The sequence below is a fragment of the Heliangelus exortis genome, chromosome 1 (assembly GCF_036169615.1).
Source record: "Heliangelus exortis chromosome 1, bHelExo1.hap1, whole genome shotgun sequence".
Taxonomy (NCBI): Eukaryota; Metazoa; Chordata; class Aves; order Apodiformes; family Trochilidae; genus Heliangelus; species Heliangelus exortis.
In genome coordinates, this window is record NC_092422.1 from 175895888 (window position 1) to 175917113 (window position 21226).

At 40.2% G+C, this 21226-nt stretch overlaps 1 protein-coding gene, 1 long non-coding RNA gene and 1 pseudogene across 3 annotated transcripts in view; 2 read left to right on the forward strand and 1 right to left on the reverse strand.

The window, feature by feature from the left end:
- The first annotated feature begins 354 nt into the window (after positions 1 to 354).
- Positions 355 to 1191, forward strand: LOC139798962 (hyaluronidase-4-like; annotated as a pseudogene).
- A 4411-nt stretch (positions 1192 to 5602) lies between these two features.
- LOC139799032 (uncharacterized) lies at positions 5603 to 7497 on the reverse strand. Its single transcript, XR_011727062.1, has 2 exons — positions 6963 to 7497; positions 5603 to 5813 (listed from the first exon to the last, which is right to left on the reverse strand). It is a non-coding gene; the product is annotated as an uncharacterized lncRNA (long non-coding RNA).
- A 3170-nt stretch (positions 7498 to 10667) lies between these two features.
- SPAM1 (sperm adhesion molecule 1) overlaps positions 10668 to 21226 on the forward strand; it is a 46027-nt gene continuing 35468 nt past the window's right edge. The window contains exons 1-2 of one of the 2 annotated variants that reach the window (XM_071733774.1): positions 10668 to 10781; positions 15701 to 15916. The gene's annotated coding sequence lies outside the window, so the exon portion shown is untranslated. Of the gene's footprint in view, positions 10782 to 15700; positions 15996 to 21226 lie in introns of those variants that run through there. The other variant, XM_071733773.1, reaches the window with a different exon arrangement.

The window sequence follows — 21226 nt, forward strand, 5'->3', positions numbered from 1 at the left end:
ACAGTCACTAAGACACGCTGGGGGCCACTGAAGTGATGGCAACATCCCTGGTGATTTCAGTAAGACCTGAACTGATGAGAAAAGTGACTATGACTGCACTGACTTCACATTCATTTACTTCAACTGGGAATCTGCCCCTTTGGATCAGATTGTGCCCACTTTGTTTCTTCACTGTTGGTAATTTGTTTCTTCACCATGGGTAGATATCTGGTAGTGGCTGATACCAGTTCATGGAGCCATACATAGAGTAAATATTAATGCCTCTTCTGTGGTTTTTTACAGACAAACTGAGTGATCTGCCTAACATTGTCTCTTAGGTCATGAGAATACTTCCTGAAACTGGGATACCATTAATCATCATTCATCTTTCACCCCCTGGGATGGGTGCACATAGCACTCATTGGGACCTCCCTTGCCATGAAACCAGCCCAGCTGCTGGTTTGGGAGCGGGAGAACTTCACAGCCATCTGGAACAGCTGACAGACCTGTGCTCCCCCATGTACAGTGTCATACTGAACCAGGAAATCTTCCATATAATAGGAAGCCCATCAGCTAAAGCAAGAGGGCAGAACATTGCCATAATTTAGCTTAATAGGCTCAGCTATTTTCCTTGGTACACATCACAGGAAGTCCCTGTGAATGGTGGCCAACCCCAAAGCTCAGTTTGCAGACTCATCTGGAATAAGCTGACTGTGACATTAACTCTTACATCCAAGCTAAGGGTGTTAATGGATTAGTTGTTATATCCCGGGAGCACTGGGGACCTCAGTGAGCCTGCAACTGGGATGCAAAAGGTGCCTACAGATGAATGTAAAGGAGACTCTCAACTGAAATTGAAAAGAACATTTCAGCAAATGATGTTGAACATTTAGCCAGACTTTGCTTTGAAGAAAGTGCTAAAGTTTTTATGAAGAAAACAATTGCATCAGGAATGGAAAGCAGTCCAAAGGGCCTGTGGAGATGCTATTTATATCCTGACTGTCCCAGTTACAGTTTCCATGAACTACACTGGTTCCTGCCCAAAGAGTGAAGTTGAGGAACAATGAACTTTCCTGGCACTGGGATAGAGGTGCAGCCCTGTATCCTTCCACTTACATTAAGAAAATCCTTGGAAACAGCAAAAACATTATGTATTTTTATTAGTTTGGAGTGGATGAATCCTAAGAATTTACCCCATGACATCCTAAGATTATGTTTGTGCACGCTTGTGTAGGTTATGGAGATGAACATTTATTATTTCTCCCTATGGTAAGCTTTTGCTGGAACAATGTGGGCTGCATTTATGCTTTAACTGTTCTTGCAGATGGTGCATCAGGATGGAAAACCTCCTACTTGGACAAGCTCTACTGGTTCAAGTTAATCGGCCACATGCTTTAAAGTGCTCGATGTTCTGAAGAAAAAATGCAGCCTCAAATACCTATTTTTGTTGCTTTAGTTCATCACTATGCTGTACTCAAACATGCATTTGAATGGATTAAAAGGATTTCTGCAATTTGATGTAGTATTCAGGAGGTAGTTAATACATTAATCCTCTTGAAGTACTTTCTTCTGTTCAGATATGAAATCACTAATCCCCAGAAAGCTGCCCCTTGTATAGAAGGGAAACTGAGGCAGAGATGTTAGCAGCTTGCTGTGTCACATCAGAATGGGAAATTGAAACTAGCAGTCTTTCTGTCTCCAATTTAGTGCCTTACCCTACTTAGAGCTGGCAAACCATCAGAACCAAGGAGTACTGCTCACATCAGCTGGACACACACAAACACACACATACACACAAGCATTTCCAAGATAAGTGCCTTACCCTACTCTTTCTCTATGTGACTCTGCATATCCTCACAAAAACTGGATGATCATATGTTTTCTGCTGGAAGCAACATGTCATACCTGTTGCAGCCCTGACTTAGTTTTCCTCTGTAGACAGTGACTGTACTACCAGAAGGTCTCAATTTCTGTTTCAGAGGTTATCAAGTGAGCTGTGTTTCCTTTTCAAAGGCTATGCTCAGTTTTTCAGCCCAGGGGCAGAGTCAGAAGCTGGCCCCTTGTCTAGAAAGGAGCATTGGCTCCCTCTCCTATTAGGTCCTCACCTAGCACTGGCATCACTCACTAAACTTCCCAGTTTAAACTTCCCAGGCTGCACTTCTCTCTGGCTTGAAGGCAAATACCTATTCTTAGGCATTAAAGGAGGTTAGGCACCTCCTTTGGTGATTTTACCCAGTTTGCCCTGCCTTAGCTTTGCAAGAAGAGGATAGTGGACATCAATAGTTGTTGCAGGCTGGTGTTCATCCCCTTTGCCATTTTATGACCCGTTTCCACCTCTTTTTCCCTTCAGGCAACTAATTCCTGTGAAGTTTGTCTACTTTGATTCTTGATGTGCTGTGGCCCTCAATCTCCCTTAAATCAATGATGGTGTCTAGGGAATCCCTTGCATATCAATGCTCTTTTATCTGCAGTGCATGTGACATAGTAATTCACTTGTTGCTGGTCCTTAATCACTGTTCCAATTAAGGATACACATCCAAGCACCAAATAGCCTCTCCATAAAGCCTTCAATATGAGGGAAAAGTACAGTGAAAGAAATCTGGAACAAATCTAGAAAGAATATGAAATTGAAACTGGAATTATGAAGATTCAGCAAGCATTGCATTTTCTTTTTAATTCAAGTTTGCATGATGCTGATATTCTCCCTCTGTATGAGGGAGATGGTTTGTGTGACTATGTTTTGGTACTATAGGTGCTACAGGGGTGGCTTCTGTGAGAAGATGCCAGGAGTGTCTGACAGAGTCAATGCCAGATGCCTTCAAGATGGACCCACCACTGGCCAAGGCTGAGCCCATCCGTGACTGTGGTAGGACCTCTGGGATAATAAAAGGACAGAAAAAGCCCCAGACCTGTGCACCTTCAGCCAGAGAGAGGACTTGAGAATATATGAGAGCAAAAACTCTTCAGACACCAAGATCAGTGGTGCTGGGCAGAAGAGGACAAGAACTCAGGACTAAAGCTGAGCCTGGGAAGAAGGGAGAGGTGAAGAAAGGAATTTTAAGATTTGGTTTTATTTCTCATTACCCTTCTCTGATTTTATTGGTAATAAATAAAACAAATTTCCCCAACCTGAGTCTGTTTTGCCCATCATAGAACCATAGAATAGAATCATAGAATCGGCTGGGTTGGAAAGGACCTCTGAGATCATGAAGTCCAACTCATGGTAATGAGTGAGGGATCTCCCCCTGTCCTTATCACACCCTACAAGCCTCTCATTATATTTTCTCTCACAGTGTTCTGCTGAGGAGGGAAGTGATAGAGCAGCTTTGGTGGGCACCTGGAATCCTGCCAGGGTCCACCCACCTCATTCTCCTATAACGTGTGCCTATTTGCAGTGACTTTTTCTAAGGTTTTTACAAGATGCTGAATGAGATCCTAGGGAAAGCAGCAAGGACAATGCAGGCCTTTGGAATCACATCTTTCCAGTTGGAGAGGGATGGGGAAAACTACTGATTGACATAGCAGAATGGTTCTCTCCTCCCCCTTATCAGCAAAAACAGACTTGAGGGAATGCTTTAGGGGATTCTTGTGTTAAAAATCCCGCTTCAATGAAAATATTTTTGGTGTTTCTAGCAATTAAGGAGATATCAAATAATTATATTAAATTTTGCATTGAAGTAAATTGTGTCCCAGTATTTGTTCATTTGCTTATTACCAACATCACAGGCAGTACCTAGGTTTGCAGCTTACATTAATAAGCTTTGTACTCCAGTTAGCAAACCTTCAGCCACAATAGAATACAGCTCATAGGAACCAAAATAAAAAGAAAATGTAGTTGAGGGGATAGCCACATAACAAACCATTGGATTACTTCATAAAGTCTGTGAAATACTGAATTAGTCTGTCAGTGATGTCTTTACTGTTTTCAGTGTGGCAAGATCTTATTAACATTTTTTGAGAGTGTGCCCTGGTAACTGCAGGCATTGTTATTTGTCAAGATATGAATTTAACTTCATCAGAGGAAAGCATGTACCTGATTTAAATGCAACATTTAAGATCCATGTTTTACCCTTTTTACAGATACCACCTGATTTCCCAAGTCCCAAGGACTCAGCAACAGCTGAGCTGACTGCTTAGCAGTCCCTGCCCCCCAGTCAGGATGACCACAGGACATGGTCAGTCCTATCTGCCTCAACAAGTCCTATGAGGTGGGGCTGAGGGAGCTGGGGCTGTGTGTGGGCAACTAAAATAAAGCAGGGTGTTGAGATCAGATGGAGAGGCTTTGTATTACATGATATCAGACTTTGCCATGCTCAAATCAAAGACTGATTTCTGAGACTCCATCACAGTCTGGAGCTTTCAGCCATCACATCAAACTCTGTCATGAGAAAATACTTTGTCATTAAAGCTGTGTGAAATGGGTGTTCTGGGCTGCTTTTCTCCTGGCAGATAGTATAAAATGCACAGGCAGCATGAGAATGAATGGTTGAAAATAAGTGTTAGTTGTCCTCAGTAAATTCAATCACTTCAGCCAATTTTTGTAAATATTCAGCTGTGATTTCTGTCAGAGGTAATGTGAATAGAAGGCTGAACTTCTTTCCAACTGTGTCAAGTGACAAAGGCATCTCCACCAGCTCTGGACCCCCATGCCCTTACCATACAGCCACTCTGTCACTACCTGAGTTTCTAATGTAAATCATGGCCTCCTTGAAGATCTCCAGGCTGTGGTGTTACCTGGGGAGTGCAAATTGCTGAGGCCCTTTGCACCCCCATTGGGTTATGTTTTCTGTATCAAACTTCCTAACAATCCTTTAAATTAGTCAAATTAAATTATCTTGAATTAATTCATTAATGTTGCTTATACATTTCATATATTTCAGAAACAAAAGTAAAAAATAGAGTGGTTTGTTTCACATCAGCTAAAATTTTTTTCTACCATTTAGAGAGTAGCTGCATGGAGTTGTAAAAATTCTTTGATATTGAATTAGAGTCCCACATTATCAATGTCACAGCAGCAGCTGAGGTGTGCAGTGGCATCTTTGTCTACACAAAGGTCAATGGATGTCTGTGAAGAACCTGGAGAGCCTTGACACAACTACATTTGAATCCTAAGAACTTCCAGATAGATGCCTAAGAGAGGAAGTCTACCCTTATCTGCCTCTTACTGGATGGCATACTGAACACAGCACCATCCCAGAAAATGGAAGAGGGGATGGGGGAGGTTTCTAGCTAACTTTCCATATGAGTGAATTCAATTTCCATGTTTTACTCTTTTATTTACCACATAATAGAGGTGCTCATGCTTTAAGCTCTCCGCTAGGTAGAAAGGAAGGAAAGAATCAGGAGATCAGGAAAAAAAAAGACAAGCCACACTTTGTTGATTGGCATCTTTACTGAGAAATGAATGCATACAGTCTAGTTCAACAGCAAGAGTTCTCATTGTGAGGTTTTTTTGGTTATGTTTATTTAAAATAAAATTGATAAGTAGTGCTGGGAGCAGGAGCTCCATCTCAGCTAGGTCTGCTTCCATTGGGCATCACAATACTCCAATGACTTTTAAATTTAAAATTAATGATAGCACCCCATGACTGCTACATAGATGTGATCAATAGGACCAAGCAACTTTATAATCTTTAACAATAAATTTATTTATGCCACAACTGTCACTGTAAGATCCATCCTTTGGAAGTTGTGAAAAGGTTTCCAGGGCTCTCCTTCCAGTCAGCAGGGAGAAGAATGTTCTTGTAGAGGTAACCATGAGCAGAAGGCATACCTGGCACATCTTCAGGGCACTCTGTGAACCTCCAGCTTCTCAGATTCCCATGGGTTAAGTACTAAAAGAGAATGTACTCGAATGAAACAATTAATAACATACATAAAAATAGGCATATGAACACAGATAATATATATGTGAAAGAGCTATGTCTCTAGAATCTCTGCAGCTGGAAAAAGAACAGACAAATAGTCATAAGACAAATAAGAGACTTATGGGACCTGTGCTGGGTTTCCTGCTTTTTTCTATTTGACCCAGGCAAACATGGGGAAGACATTATCCAGATCCCACTGGTCTCTGTTATTCCTTTTGTCCCAGAACCTTAAAGAACCCACCAGGCTTAGACTTTTGTGATTTTGTACCTCTTAACAGCTTTTCGTTCTTTCAACATATGCTATTATCCACATAACTAATCTCAGTGAGCCATAATAAATAACTATGTTAAACAAATGATTGTGAGGTGAAAAACACTATGTTAATAGAGCTCTTCCAGGCAAATGGGAAAAACTTTCATTATTTTTTTGATAGAACTCCACTGTAGGAAGAAATATTTTAAATTCCATTTAAGTTAGATGGGACTGTGACTAAACCACAGCCAATCAATAAGAAAGAAATTGAATTTAGAATGTTCCTTCTCTAAAAGAAAAAAATATAAGTTAAATTCAGGCTACTTATTTTTTCAAAAATGGTGCAGATCCACTAAAAAATTTCTGAAGCTTATTTTTATAGTAAAAAACCCTAAATATTGCAGTAGAATTTTTTTTTTTTGGAGGAAGAGCTTTCTCAGAAAAATGCAGTTTGTTTAAATAAAAGTGCTAAAAGTGGTGGATTTTTCAAGGGAAAGATGTAAAAAATATTCATGACATTCTGCTTGTGCTGTGTATAGGATGCTAATAGGGAACAAAACGTCTTGATGTTTTCTTCCCAGCAATGGATTAGATATCAGTTTTGACTCTTCTTGCTGTTTTCATTAAGGTCACAGCTTACTGCTCATAGTAACAAAACAATGTGAAAGAGAACCACTGTTTTATAACATAAATTTCAAACTCTTTTGTGAATTTGTTACATTAACAATCTCCTATAATCCATTAGTGCATCTTTTATAAATTTTATGATATTCCTTGGTATCCAAACATGGATCCCACCACAAAGGCCAAAATTTCTCCCACCCAGCATCCCTTGAACTGGAACAACTAAACAAGAAAGTGACCTGTTTGGAGGGTGGGCACCTCCTGAGGACAACTTCAGGTGCAGTGGGGTTTTGCTGGTTTTGAGGTTAGTAACTTGGGCAGTCAGTGTTGGAGACAGCTGTTTTGCTCAGAAGGCTTCATGTTTCCATGTCAGTACTAATCAGGGTATGTAAGCCTTGGTTTGGTTCTGGGCCATGTTTCCTCTGTAGGTGGAGGTATAGTTCTTATCAAAGCACAAAATAACTCTGTCATATTAGCTCTTTCCATTGAGACATAGAGGTTTGGTTTTGGTTTTGGTTTTTTTTTTTTTTTTTTTTCAGTGACTCAATTTTTCAAGTGCTCTCTCAAGTGTTTTGCAGTCAGAAATCCAGGTTCCACTAAGAACTGCAATTATTAATTATTACGGCCCAAGCAGGCAAACAACAAAGCACAGGCAAATACAATGAAACTAGGCTTGTAGATACTTCAGAAGTGTCTATCAAGTGTCAGTCTTTCTCAATGGTATTGGCAGGCCAGATGGTTTTTTGAGGTTAAAGTAGCTGGGATCTGCAGTGGGCTAGTCACTGATGAGATACTTGCCAAGCCACACCAGGTTACCCACCAACAGGGTACCCCACATGCAGACTCTCTTCTCACAGTGAAAGCTGAACCAGGTGCTCCTTCTGATTCCTCTGCTCTTGAGGCTGGAAATTCAGGCTGTGAAATCCTGTATTAATTCCTATCTGCATCCCAAAGATCAAACCACTTCTGTTCTCCCGTGAGATGTATTTCTAATTTCCAGTTTTATCTCTGTTTGAAATTCTGCTTTCTTCTCTTTGTGTTTCCTGTTGGATGGGTTTCATGATTCTCCACTGATGTGGTATTCGCAGATTTCCTTCCTGGGACCAAATTGACCCAGAAGAATGCGACTTCTTAAACTTCAGACTGTGGGCTCCTCACTGATGTCCATACCAGATTTAGGCATGCCAAAACTGAGTATTATGGTGACTAAATTGTTTTATGGATTTCAGTTAGGGTTAGGGTTAGGGTTAGGCCTAAATAGGCCTGAGGTCTCACACCTGGGCTCTCGGAAGCTGCATGGTTAAGAGTTGCATGTGATATGTAGAACATAATGTAGCTTATCATGACAAAACTGAAGGTGGAAAAATTATTCAAGCTGTAGGCTTTTTCCTTGCAGAAGATGAGATCAATTGTTATTATACCTACTAAATGGTAGTGATAAAATTAACTAATCTTTGTATATTCATGAGAGTGGATGGTTTTAAGAATAAGAAATGTACTTTCTTTTATTATAATAAAAACTGCTTCTTCCTTCTTTCCATGATTTGTGAGGCTAAATATTTTTTAGTAATATCACGTAAAAATAATAATATAAGAAACCAGAAATCATAGGGCAGATAATTTTGGCACAGGAATATTTTAGTCAGTGCTTCAGATGGTCTGACCCAAAGGCATATGAAGTCAGTGGTAAGTTTCTCTTGCTGGGATGCCTCTTGGGGAATTATACCACAAGGGGCTTGAAAACTTGATGAGTGCCTCTTCCATGCTAGAACATTCCTAAAATAGATCAGATGGTATAAAGTACCAATGAACACAAATTTTGAAGAGCTTGTGTAGGCCCCTTGTTAGAGTTCTAGCCAATAACTGAATGAGAGATGCTCTCTGTTATCCCCCCACTACTCTCCCAAGGGAAGATAAAAAGGGAATAAGGGAGAGAGATTTTAAGGTTGGCAGAAAAAAAAAATTGAAGAGGTTTAATGAAATAATAAATAATAATGCTGAATTACACAAAAACCTATGCAAATATGTAAATATGGAAGCCACACTCCTCATATGACATTCAGTTCCCAATCAGAAAAGTCTGAAACTAGACTCAGCAGCAAAAATTCCACATCCCAGCAAAATTCCACAAAAACACCTCAAGGTTATTGAAATGTTTGTGTAATTGTGAATGAGAACAGGACACAACAGGCACTAGTTCAAACACAGGAAGTACCATTTAAAAATAAGAGAAAACTTCTTACTCTGAGAATAACAAAGCACTGGAGCAAGCTGCCCAGGGATGTTGTGGGGTCCTCTTCTCCATAAATATTTGGAACCCACCTGGATGCAGCCCTGTGTAATGGCTCTAAGTGATCCTGCTTTAGTGAGAGAGTCGGACAGGGTGGTCTCCAGAGGTACCTTCCAACTCTGACAGTTCTGTGATTCTGTGATAAAGAAAACTGCTCTGATGTTATCGCCTGCTGATCACCCTCCTAGGCTCCTCCATGAATCATTTTGAAATGGTAAATCAGACAGTAATTATGAATTGCAGGTAATTTGGAATCCATGTTTGTAGTATCCCCTTGTATTTATGTGCTGTGCCATATTTCCCACTGGCTTTATGTTGATAAAGATATTTTCTCTTTTTGCTTCTATTTATTGTCAACCTGGCAAATAACAGATGTTTGACAATGGCTCCTGCTTGCAGTCAGACGATAGGGTGGCTGTAAAATTCATGTTTTTTTTCCTTCATCTAAATTCAATTGGGTAAACCTCATCTGCATATGTAGCCAGTTAGGAGGTACAGATCCAAGTGACAGCAAGGTTAAGTTAGTGTCTCAATTAAATCAGAAATTCTTATCTGATGTAGGCAGCCATTGTCTCAATCTTCCTAACAAATTCTGTTCTAAACTGATTTCCTCACGTTTCCTTGTGGCAGCTGAGGGGTAAAGCTGCACATTCTTGCCTGCTTCTGCAGCTTGATCTCACAGACAGGGTTTTTTCTTTGTCACTCAACCAATTCCAGATGTCTGGATGTATACTGTAATCCCAAACTGGGGCTTTGCTGCAAATCACTTTGACAGTCAAGTACAAAATAGATTTGCCTTGGCATAATTCAGGTGCTTAACTCTCTGCTAGGATGGTTAAACTCATAGCAATAACACTGTTAAATAGAGCATTTTCAACATGGTACAGATTACCTTTCATATCTATTTTTAATTGTATTTGGTATTGACAATGATTGGAATAGGAGTGCTAAGTACACTTAATGAGTCAGATTAATAGCTAGCAGTTTGGTACTGTTATTCTCATTTTCATGCAGAGGGGATTAAAGAGAAATTATTTATCTGAGTCCTAGTACTCTGAGGTATGACAAGTTATTTTATGCTTATATTGAATAATTTAATCATCACTGTCATTGTACCAAGAATAGTGGAACAAATTACAGATCTCTTGTATCTTTTTGCATGTGCTTCCACCTTGTGCATCTCTGGTGGAAGTCTGAGTTAAATAATTTCCTGAAAATCATAGAAAATTTATCTTGAACTCTAATCTGCCAAGTGTGAAACTGAATTTTCTATAGGACTCCCACCTTAATGCAGGATTTTCTGAACTACCTCGTGTGTTTTTAGTTTTTTTATTTGTTTGTTTGTTTGTTTTTTTAAAATATATTTAGAGGTATTATGGCTTTCCTCTGCTATGTGAACTTAGACAATGGTGTTGCTCCCTTTTCACAGGCTGAAAGACCCTATGAACTCTAGAGAAAATGAAGTCTCAGCTCAACACAACTTCCTCAGTATTTAGGTAAGAGATGTTAAGTGTTGCTACAGACTGTTGTTCTTCTGATTACTTGAGAATTTGTGCATGAGTTTTGCCTCAAAACATGTTTTGAGAGAGTGGCAATGGAGAAATGCAGCTGATAATCACCTATTAACACATGTAGCAAGAGAGTCAGATTCAAGTTCTTCCCTTGTCTGGACACAAGTGTCACACCAACATCCTATCCAAAAAAGATGTTTCAGATCTTTATTCAAACAAGATTTGTAGTTTAGCCCATGCCCCTCAATAAACTAAGGGTAAGCCTCTGGATCAACAAATCAATGCTCTGGTATTCTGTGGACAGTAAAACCTATGTCCTAATGATGGCAATATATCTATTTCCTATTAGGATTCCAGGTATACACCACTTCTTGAAAGCTGGAGCTTATTAGGTCTTCTTGAAATCCATGATTCTGTAAGGATTTTTTCTCAGGAGACAAGCAAGACTGTTGAAATCTTCCAGGACTGACCATACCTTAAGTGTCACTGCAAAAAATGTGGCTCACCCTGTAGCCCTAACTGGATGTTTTCAGCAAAGACTTGAGTGTTAATTCTCTGAGGGTTTGTTTAGAGCTGGAACAGCTCTGCAGTTTCCTGTTGAATTGGGAGTTTCCTCTTTAGCAGAGAAAAACCCAGCCATTTCCCAAGTCTTCAGGTCACTGAAACACTCAGTGTACTAAAGGTGAAGGATTCCCTTGTAATCACTGCATCTGTCAGGGTCACCACGTTAAACAAACTGGTTTGTTTCTCCCAGAGCAGGAGGAGGGATGGCAGCTGTGCATTTAGGAAAAGTCTTTCATTTTAAGACATTTGTTTAAGTCCAAAAGGCTGTATTTCTGAAATGAAGACTACTGGATGCCTTTGCTACCAAGAAAATCACTCTTTATTAGAAAGAAACACAGACTTGCCTTCATTTATGGCAACAAGAATACAAAAGATTTACTTGAATCTACTGGGAAGAAAGAAGTAGGTGTTTCTATAGGGAGCAAAGTTCTTTTCTCCAGCTCTCTGAGCACACTACCTTCATATTAATACATATTTTCTATTTGTATTTTGTATTTTGTATTCTATTTATATTTTATATTTTATATTTGTATTCTGCATTATGATTAACTGTATTTTTAAAATAAAAAAGGATCCGATTCCATTAGAATCAGAAAAGGCTTTGGTTATGCTTTAAATGAATACAGGGTAAAAGAAAATATGCAATTTCCAGCCTGGTCTTGCCTTAATCTAAATGATTATTAGAGATTCTGGCTGGTAAAATGAAATATTCCCACTCTAAATAGCATATATCATGATATTATTTTGACACAATAGAGATTCAGTATCACTGACTCATTTGCAAAACAATGTGGAGCAGATGGAGAAAAATTAATGTGGGGCTGTACATATGTCCAGGAACAAGATGAATACACTGAAGAGCAGCAATCCCGAACTATCTCTCCTTGACCACAGAATCATGGAATGTTAGGGGTTGGAAGAGACCACTAGACATCATCTAATCCAACCCTCAGGCCAAAGCAGGATAACCTAGACCAGGCCACAGAGGAACACATCCAGGTGGGTTTTGAAAGTCTCCAGAGGAGAAGACTTCCTTCAGTTCTCTTCTTAGGAAAAGTAGGGACAATAGGGAAAACTGCAGTCAGAATTATCAGGTTTACAAGTTTCCTGAAGTATAAAAGTGGTAGAGGCAGGTGTGACATTAAACTTCCCACAAGTTCTGAAACCAGTCCAGGAAATATTTGGAGACCTCCTCAGAGAGTCTTTGTGTTACCAGAAAAATGCCAACTCTAGAGTTTCCCTCACCTTCCTTCACCACCCTAATTCTCCATACATGCATTCAGACCCCAGGTATTAGTTTCATGAGAAAATTTATCTGGGACAGAGATGTACTGAATCTTTTGAGAAACAGAACAGAAAAGAATAAGGCACCAAAAATGCAAGAGCTGTGCTATGCAAAAGAAGGAGATACAGACAGGTGAAGAAAAATGGGCTAGAAAAGGAATGCAAATGCCCTTAAACTGGTCTGCCTGAACCCTAAAAAAAAGTGGTCCAAGTGTGCCAGGAGCTCTAGGCTTTGTGGTTCCCTCAGCCTTAGCCCTTGCTCTGATGGCATCTGAGGACAAAGGCTGAGGACCCCAGCACCATGGGGGGCCCAAATGTGAAAGGTATAGAGGAAGAAATGTTGATGCAGTGCCATGCTCCCCTTGGCATCCTTTTCCAGCACCAGTGGCCCTGGTGCTCTAGGCATTGTGGCTCTCTAAACCCCTAACCTTAACTCATCCTGGGAGCTGCAAAACCAGCCTTAGCATAACACAGTGTCTAACCTTAATGGCAGCTCTCTGATGCTTATCATATTCCTAAATAGCTTCAGAATGGTTCAATCAAGAACGCCTGGACCCCAAGCAAATGTGCTAACCCCAAAGCCAAAGGATGAACAGGATCCCTTCTTACAACAAACTGCTTCTGTACTGCACTGTACCTCTTGCAGAAGATAACATCCCCTAGCACAGCAGAATGGGCTCAATGGCCAAATGGTCCTTTCTTTGCCTCAAAAATCTATAATGTTCCTTCTGGGGTCTTTCTCATGCTTTTTTCAGTGCTTGCAGTTAAAAGCACTGGCATAGCTCTTGACAAGCTCTCGTGGCAGTTTACATCTGATGGGCTTCTGATCCTACCTGTTCTCAGCAAAATCAGCTGAATGTGAGGAAAGGTTCCAGAATTGACCTATGGTGTGTCTGAATAGGGTGTATTCATTCAGTCTTCCAATCAAAAATAATCCCAAGTCAAGAGACACTTGCATAAAAGGAAATAAAATTGTGAATTGCAATCAGCAGGGGCTGTCAGAGTTTGCCAAGTGAAGCATTCTGTAATGCTTCTTAATCAGAAGTAGCTTTAATTAACCCTATCTCTTTTTACTGTTAGAGTTACTTAAAGCAGCTTGTCAAGGGCCCTTTACTTTTAAAAAAATTGCCACACTATCAGTGAGTTTTAGTCAGTCCCACTCACTTTAAATGCACACTTTTAGCTAGGTCACAACACCACTCCCAACTCTCCTTATCTGCCCTCTTGCAGTTCCAGATGGTGAACAGAAAAGTCCCAAATTACTAACTTCTGAGATTGTGGAAGCAAGCCTCGAATGATGGTTCACAGGATCAAGATCTGGAAAGCAAGGAGGAGCTCAACTGAAATGCATCTTTCAAATATCTGTAAAGTGAGCAGCCTTGGTGCCCTACCTCACTGGTACAGGCTGTTCACAGGGAGCAGATCTGCTCTGGTACAGCCTGCTCTGCAGTGGTGGGACAAAAGCCTCCTTGGGCACATACTTTCAGGCACATGGCACCACTGGGAGAAGAGCTATTAAACTCCCATGTGGTGCCTGGTTAATGTTTATTTAGTTCACAGTATTAAAACCTGAGCTATAGAATCATAGAATGGTTTGGGTTGGAAGGGACCTTGAAGATCATCTTGTTCCCAGTCCCCCTGCATGGGCAGGGGCACCTCCCACTAGGCTGGGCTGCTCAGAGCCTCATCCAACCTGGCCTTGAACACTTCCAAGAATGAGATCCACAGCTTCCTGGGTAAGCTGTTCCAGTGGCTCACCACTCTCACAATGAAGAATTTCTTTCTAATGTGTAATCTAATTCTACCTTGTTTTGTCTTAAAACTGCTACCCCTTGTCATATAAGGCATATAAGCACTGTGAAAACTGTCTTGTCTACTTGCTGAAGATGTTATTACATGAACAGAATTCAACCACAGTCTGTGAAACAGCAATTCTTTATGTTGCCAACAAACCTATGAAATTGTAACCTGCTTTAGTTGTAGCAGAGCATCTTTATTTACATGGTCTGCCTACTTCTTGTACCTAATGCAGTACCTGAATTTTACATTAAAATCTTTACATTTTTATGTTCTGTCTTTTTTTCAGCATAGACTAATGAATAATACCCATAATGTTATTCTGCTCCCTGAGTGACCTGATCTCTTTGATGAGATCAATAAAATTCTCTCAATCAAGCTTCAAGGCAAGTGTTAATGGGCCAACATGTAAAATTTACTTTTTAGAAATTTTCCCTCCTTTCAAATAAAATTTGCTGTTTCCTCAAGAGGTTCTTCAATGAAAACTTCTTCATTAAAATATTAATTGGAAACAGACAGAAAAGGGTCATGAACAGAGTCATGTATCTATTGAAATCTGCCCAGAGGAATGTGATTACCTACTTTCTCAAATAGACTTTGTAGCATTGATCAATTCTTTGCACTGAAAAACATGGCAAGATAACCTTTCTCATCTTCTCTTTGCTCTGTGGAAGATTTGATGGTGCAGAAATGAGCAATATAGTGAGAGTTACGATTTTTTCATATTATTTCCTGGGAAAGGACCACTTCCAAAATAAGGAGAACCTTTCAGGTGATTGAAAATTGAAGAGAAATGTCACCTTTTCTTACGCCAGACTTCTCTATGGAGTATATATTTTTACATAATGCAGTCTAGATCTTTTCCCAGAATTACTCAAATTATAGGGAAAAAACCCCACCCAACCCAACCTGTTTTCTGACTGCTTTCCTCAATAATTCTGTGTCCCATTGGTGGCTTCCAGGGCTCCACTTTCTGAACGGCTGAGTCCCTGCTGTGGGCAGGGGCCTGGGTAGCTGGTGAAGCAGCACAGCAACAAGCTAAACAAACCAAATTCAGTGTGATTTGCCTGGTCACACAGGGAGAGGGAATCAGAAAGGCATCCCTTTTACACTGTCAGAGGTGAGCATCCATTTGCTTTGCTCCAGCTCACGAGGAGCAGGATTTGCACATCTCCTTGCCAGCTCTTCATGGCTTCTGCTGGGTGTAGTTTCAGAGCAGTCAGAAAAGTGTATTTCTGGGTCTTTAGCAACAAACCTGCTATCTGGGCAGAGCTTTCATAAATGTGCCAGGGCTGCTCAAGCATCCCCATAGTCTGCTATTAGGTAGCATTGCTTGCCAGGGAGTTATGTATGGCTGGACTACAGAGGCCTGGTGCAGCAGTTCAAGAGGAGTCCAGTAAAAAGTACAGACACACTTACCTCAAACCTCTGTCTGTCTGTCTGTCTGTCACACTTCTGATTCATGCTGACATTTCAGAACTTTGCAGATTTTCCAGTGGCTGACTTTCATTCTGTTTGTATCTCTTATCAGGGACTTCAGTTTTCACAAAGCGCCTGTCTGCATACCAAGAGCCCTCACCCCTCCTCAGCTTGAGGAGTGAGAGGAGGTTGGGATCACTTTGTTTACCGTGCCAAAGAGTACAGGCTGTAACAAGTGAATGTGAGCATAAGTGGTGTGCCATGAACTTCACTCCGTGCCACTCAGGGAAGGACTGGAAGAACTGGGTTTCTGCCAGCCAGTATAAAGGTAAAGTAGCCTAGGAACAGACAGTTCTGGTAGCTTTCTCCTGCAAAGACTTGTAAGCAGCAGATCTCATCAGAACCAGGTAAAAGAACTGTCTGAATTTGTTTATTTTGGTTTAAGTCTTTGAGCTGGGTCATTCCGATGCTAGGGGTGGGATTCAGGTGTTTCCCACTTGACCTCCAGTTGCTGTCTCAGAGGAAAATGGGACTTATGTGCATCCTGTGTCATATCTGCCAATCCCATGGAGATACCTGGGATAGAACAGAGTAGTTATAAAGTACTGTATAGAGACAAGAAAATAATCACTATTTTTACAGCTCTTTGCACAGGGGTTTTGTCTGCATAAATTTGCATTTAGAAAAAAAAAAAAAAAAAGCTGTGTCCTACTGCATGGAGACACTCACAAAGATGGGTTGTTTCACTGTGCTTACTGATAGATATGAACTTGTGGCAACCACCGTGGGACAAGGTGCTTACATCTAGCATGCAGATATTACCAAGCCTCTAAGAAACCTCTGCTCAGGTATTTCCTGGAGCTCTGAACTGCAATAATCCTTCAACACATCAGAATTTTCCAACACTGTCTCATCACCACCTGACCCCTCTTGCTGCCTGCCTACTTGGATACCTATTTCACACTGAAAATTTGGTGGGATTCTCTAGAAATCTCATATATCTGGCTTCCAGGTGGTGATATACTAGGTGTTCTTAGAGCCCATCTCCTGGATATCTGAAGGAGAGCCAGCATACTGGTAAACCTCAACTGTATCTCATTTTATTCAACAGTCTGGTATTGTAAGAACAGTGTTTCAGAGTCCTGTTTGTTGATCTTGTTTAGAAGCAGAGACTTAAACTCAGGCCTCCTGCACTTCTAACTAAGCTTGCTGAATCATTAGATAGAGACACAAAAAACAAGAAGTACTTTTGCTGAAACATGACAGTAGTGGGAAAAATTGAGAGCTTCTGTTCTTTGTGCATATAATGTCATTATTTTCTCAGAGTACAAAGCCAAAGATGAGTGTGTTGGGGCTGTGAGAGCTGGGTCCTCCAGGAGGGATGGGCAGCTGAGGGTGACCCCAGAATGGGTCATGTCCCCACAAAAAGGCACAGTCCCATGGGGGACATGATGGGCAGAGCCCAGTGCAGCCCCAGATGTAGGCATGTGACCTCTAAGTTCAGGGGCTGTGCAGGGAGCCTCATGAGGTGCAGAAGACAAGACAACATGATACATCTGAGGCATCCTCCCAGGAGATGAGGCCAGAGACAGGGATGGAGATGGGCAAGGATGTCCCCAACCTCTGGGGCAAGTACTCAGACCACCAGGTTGAACTGCAATGGAGTTGCTGGGCTATGGGCTTGGGTGGAGGGAAGAACCAGGGGAGGATGAGCAGGGACAGAAAGACCACCAGTGCCTTCAGGGCTGCAGCAGAGAAGTGTTTGAACACCTTTTGTCAAACTGGCAGCAAGACAAGAAAGATAGGGGCTGCAAGCATGAGATGAGCCATACCCATGAGAAGCCTTGGATGCCATGACATCTCCTAACACCTTGATGCAGGAGGAAGAAGGCTCAGGTTCACTAAAATCTCAGCAATGTGCCCTAGCTGGGTGTTTCTTTTTGGAAAAATGGAGCAAGAGAGTTTTTTTGATGCCTACAAAACTGATTCCTTCCTGTAAGGTGAGGGATCTGCAGGCCACAGATGAAGTGCTGGATTCAGATCTCTTGAAATTTCTCTGTTTTCTGTCCTTAAAATATTGTGTGGCTATCAGAAAGACTGTGATTGTTTTTCACCTTTAGAAAGTTTTTTAATTCATCATCTTTGTGAGTTCTGATGTGGAAACATTAGCACAAATTACTCCTAATACAATTTCTTTTTCTGACTGGAATTTACCTACTTATTAGAGTGTTGTCTGCTTCATTTAACCTTTAGATTATATATATGAGGTCAGGAATACAGAGACCTAGAAATGCAAGGAAAATGAAAGAAGATTCAAGGGAACCTTCTTTAATAACAATCTGAGGTAAGCTAGAGTAGATCTATCACATAGATTCTCAGCTGATATGCTTGGAAGCCCCTCTAAATCACTTAGCATCTAAAAGGCATGAAAGTTCATTTGTTTATTCAGAGCCCTCTGTTTTTTAGCACATTTTAGCACAAAGTTTCTAATATTCTAATTAGCCATGAAAAAATTAATAAAGAGATTTATGCAAAGACATAGCAAGAAACTTAAAATATACATTTTGGGAAAAAAATAGTTGAATTATGTGAGAAGTATCTTCTAAAATATGTTCTGAAGGGTACTGAGCATAGCTTCACAGATGTGCTCAATCTGTCAGATTTATTTACACATGCACAGGCAGCCCTGTTAAAAACATCACAGCATTGGTTACTGCTCTTAACAGTGTTAATGTGGATAACAACACTGTGTGTTTGAGTTTTACTGTGCACATTAATTCCTACTTGTCTGACACTGTATGTATTAAAACATCTATTTAACAGACTATAAACAGGGGATACAATAGCAAATGTAACTCTTAGAGTTGACACATACCCAAGATGATGCCTTCCTACTAAATTAATGACAATAGTAAAGGGATTTCAAAAAGTCTCATTCTTCTCTTGGAGAGGCACAGGGAAGGCACGTGATGGTGGTAGGTAGACAAACTCTATAGGTATAAAATAGTAGAGACCTACCATTAGTTCAACTAGTAAGCAGGGTAAAGCAGCCCATAAGGCAAATTAATGAAGGAAGTGTGAACACTAAGGGCTTTTTTCATTAAATCACAATTAAAATTTCACCTATCAAAATATACCTCTGTCTTTTCCTAAAGAGATGAGTAGCAAAAAGAGAAAAGTGTAACAGGTAAGGAAGAAAAACAGGCAATGGATGCAGAATTTACTTGGTTTCCCTCTGGATTAATTTTCTGGACTGAAAGGCTCTGGCTCAGAGCACCCACCCTGAGCCCAGCCTCAGGGGTTCAGAGGATGAGACCAGAGGAGGAGGTGGTCCTGCCCCTGCCAAGGGTGAGGTATTGGTCCCCTGGGCCAGGTTTGACCTTCAGAGCCAGAGCAGAGCCAGGTTTTCTGACAGAAGCTCTCAGGCAAAAGGGGACTTAACGAAAAAAGAAAAAGTTTAGAAGGATCCTGTAAAGGATCTTCATTTTCAAGTGCATTTTCCAGCAGTTATGTCCTCTTATATCCAAGGGACTTGGGTAATACAGCCCAGATGCTTCTCTGGCTTTCGCTTTAAAGCCTCAAAAGATTTTTTCAGTCAGGAAATGAAAAAATCTTTTTATAACTGTTTCATCTCAACAAAGGGTTTTGACATCAGCTTTTTAATTTCTAAGTGAATACAAAATCAAAATTAAAATTAAAAGTCATTAGAAATGGCAAAAAAACTTTTTCTCTGCAATATTTTGGTGTTACCACCTTCTCCCTCTTTTCTCTGAGATTTTATGTTGAAGAAAAAGTAGACAATTTCATACACCTCAGAAAAATATTTGATTAAAAGCTGTGCCCTTTCAAATGCAAAACAGCTTTTCTAGCAGCTCTAACTCTTGCACTTTAAAAGCTAAAGTCAAACTGCTCTCCAAAACATTTGCTGGATGCATCCTGCAGAAGGATAGGTATCATTTCCTCATTTCCACCTGTGCAGAGGCTGTTTAACCTTTGAAAGCCTGAGATATTTGAAATGCAAATAAAAAGGCAATGGGGATGTATTTTCTAACATTTACACTGAGAACTCTATGATGAATGTTTTAGAATGTACTTCACAAACCAACTCCAACTGATATAAAAAGAATTCAGGCTTTGAAATTCTTTAAATACTTAAGTGGTTCTGTGGGTCTAAACATTACTCTCTCTTGTCTAATGTATATTGATAATGTTAATTCAGGGATAACAGCACTGAAAATATGAACAAGAAATACCACCCAAATTAGAGCAAAAACTGGGGCTAAAAATCAATGTTCAGTAACAGTCAACTGCACCTTTCAGTGATCCTGGCCCAAAGCCTCAAGAAAACTGAGCCTGAACTATTAGGAAAAAAAAGTTTTCTTTCAGCCTGCCACAGTTCGTGGTCCTTTCAAAAATTTCTTTTTTTTTTTTTTTTTTTTTTTAATGGAAATAGACATGGCCAAAAATGCTACAAGATAGGCTACTCTGATGAGCTTATTAAAATCAAGAACAGACATTACTGGAAATTCCATTAGAAAACCTCACATAGGAAAGGTGCATGGTTCAGGAAACTCAGATGAGCTTCAGTTACAGACAGACAATCTTTTTGCAAGTTGAATAAAACTTCTGAATATTCAGGTCTCTGAATTTCCTCTCATTTATGAAACCATGTTGCTTTATGCTTATGCTGATGTATATAAAATCGGGTTGTATACTTTAACCAACAATTTAGGAAACAGAAGGTTTAGCACATAAAATGGTCATGAAACCAGACATTGAATTTACTGGCTTTGAGCAGAATTGAAGGTTCTTCCCTTTGGGCCTTCAATATTGTTAATTTTCTGCACTGCAAGAGAGAAGTCAATACAGAACAAATACCTCAAAAACCTCTCTAAGGATCAAAAGCCAGCTGTTCCTTTCCATCATATATAGGCTTCAAAAGTCAACCATTGTTATTCCCTGCTACTGGTGCATTTGCTACTGCTTTAGCAAAGCTATTCTTCCCACTTCAATTTTCTGTTTTACTTCTGCAACAATTCTCCATATCCCATACCAAGAGGTGTTATCCAGCTGGGCTCAATGGCAGACATTCACCCTTGGGCAAACACAGCTGCTTCTGAAATTCTGCTTGGCTGAACAATATCCCTGTGAGGTGAGAGGGGTGATGAGATTTTCTTTATTGTAACAAAACCTTTGTGAAAGTCCATTCCACATCATCCTGTAGGACTAAGCTAGTTAAGAATACTAACAACAGCTGCAATACCTAGTGGGCTTGTCAGATGATTTGCATAATGAAAAATCTGTATTACTATTAACTCATTAAAAAATTATGTTTGAGAGAAAGTATATTCTCCCCTTTGGAAAACACTAAAATATGTGGGAAGTTCATGTGATCACTTTCTTGCCAAAAAGGCTGAGTATGATGCTAAAGATGGAGAGAAAAATTCATGTCTTGTATTATAAAACATGGTGATCCCAAAGAAAAATGTAGGTCAAAGGTTAGGGGAATTTTACAGTGGATCCAGAAACATTGTGATTCTCAGAAATCTTTAAACTGTTATTTTCCATATAAAACTGGCAGAGGCGTGGCTGTCAACTGTGCAGGGAATTCAGCTTACCCAGGACCACAGGCTGGTAG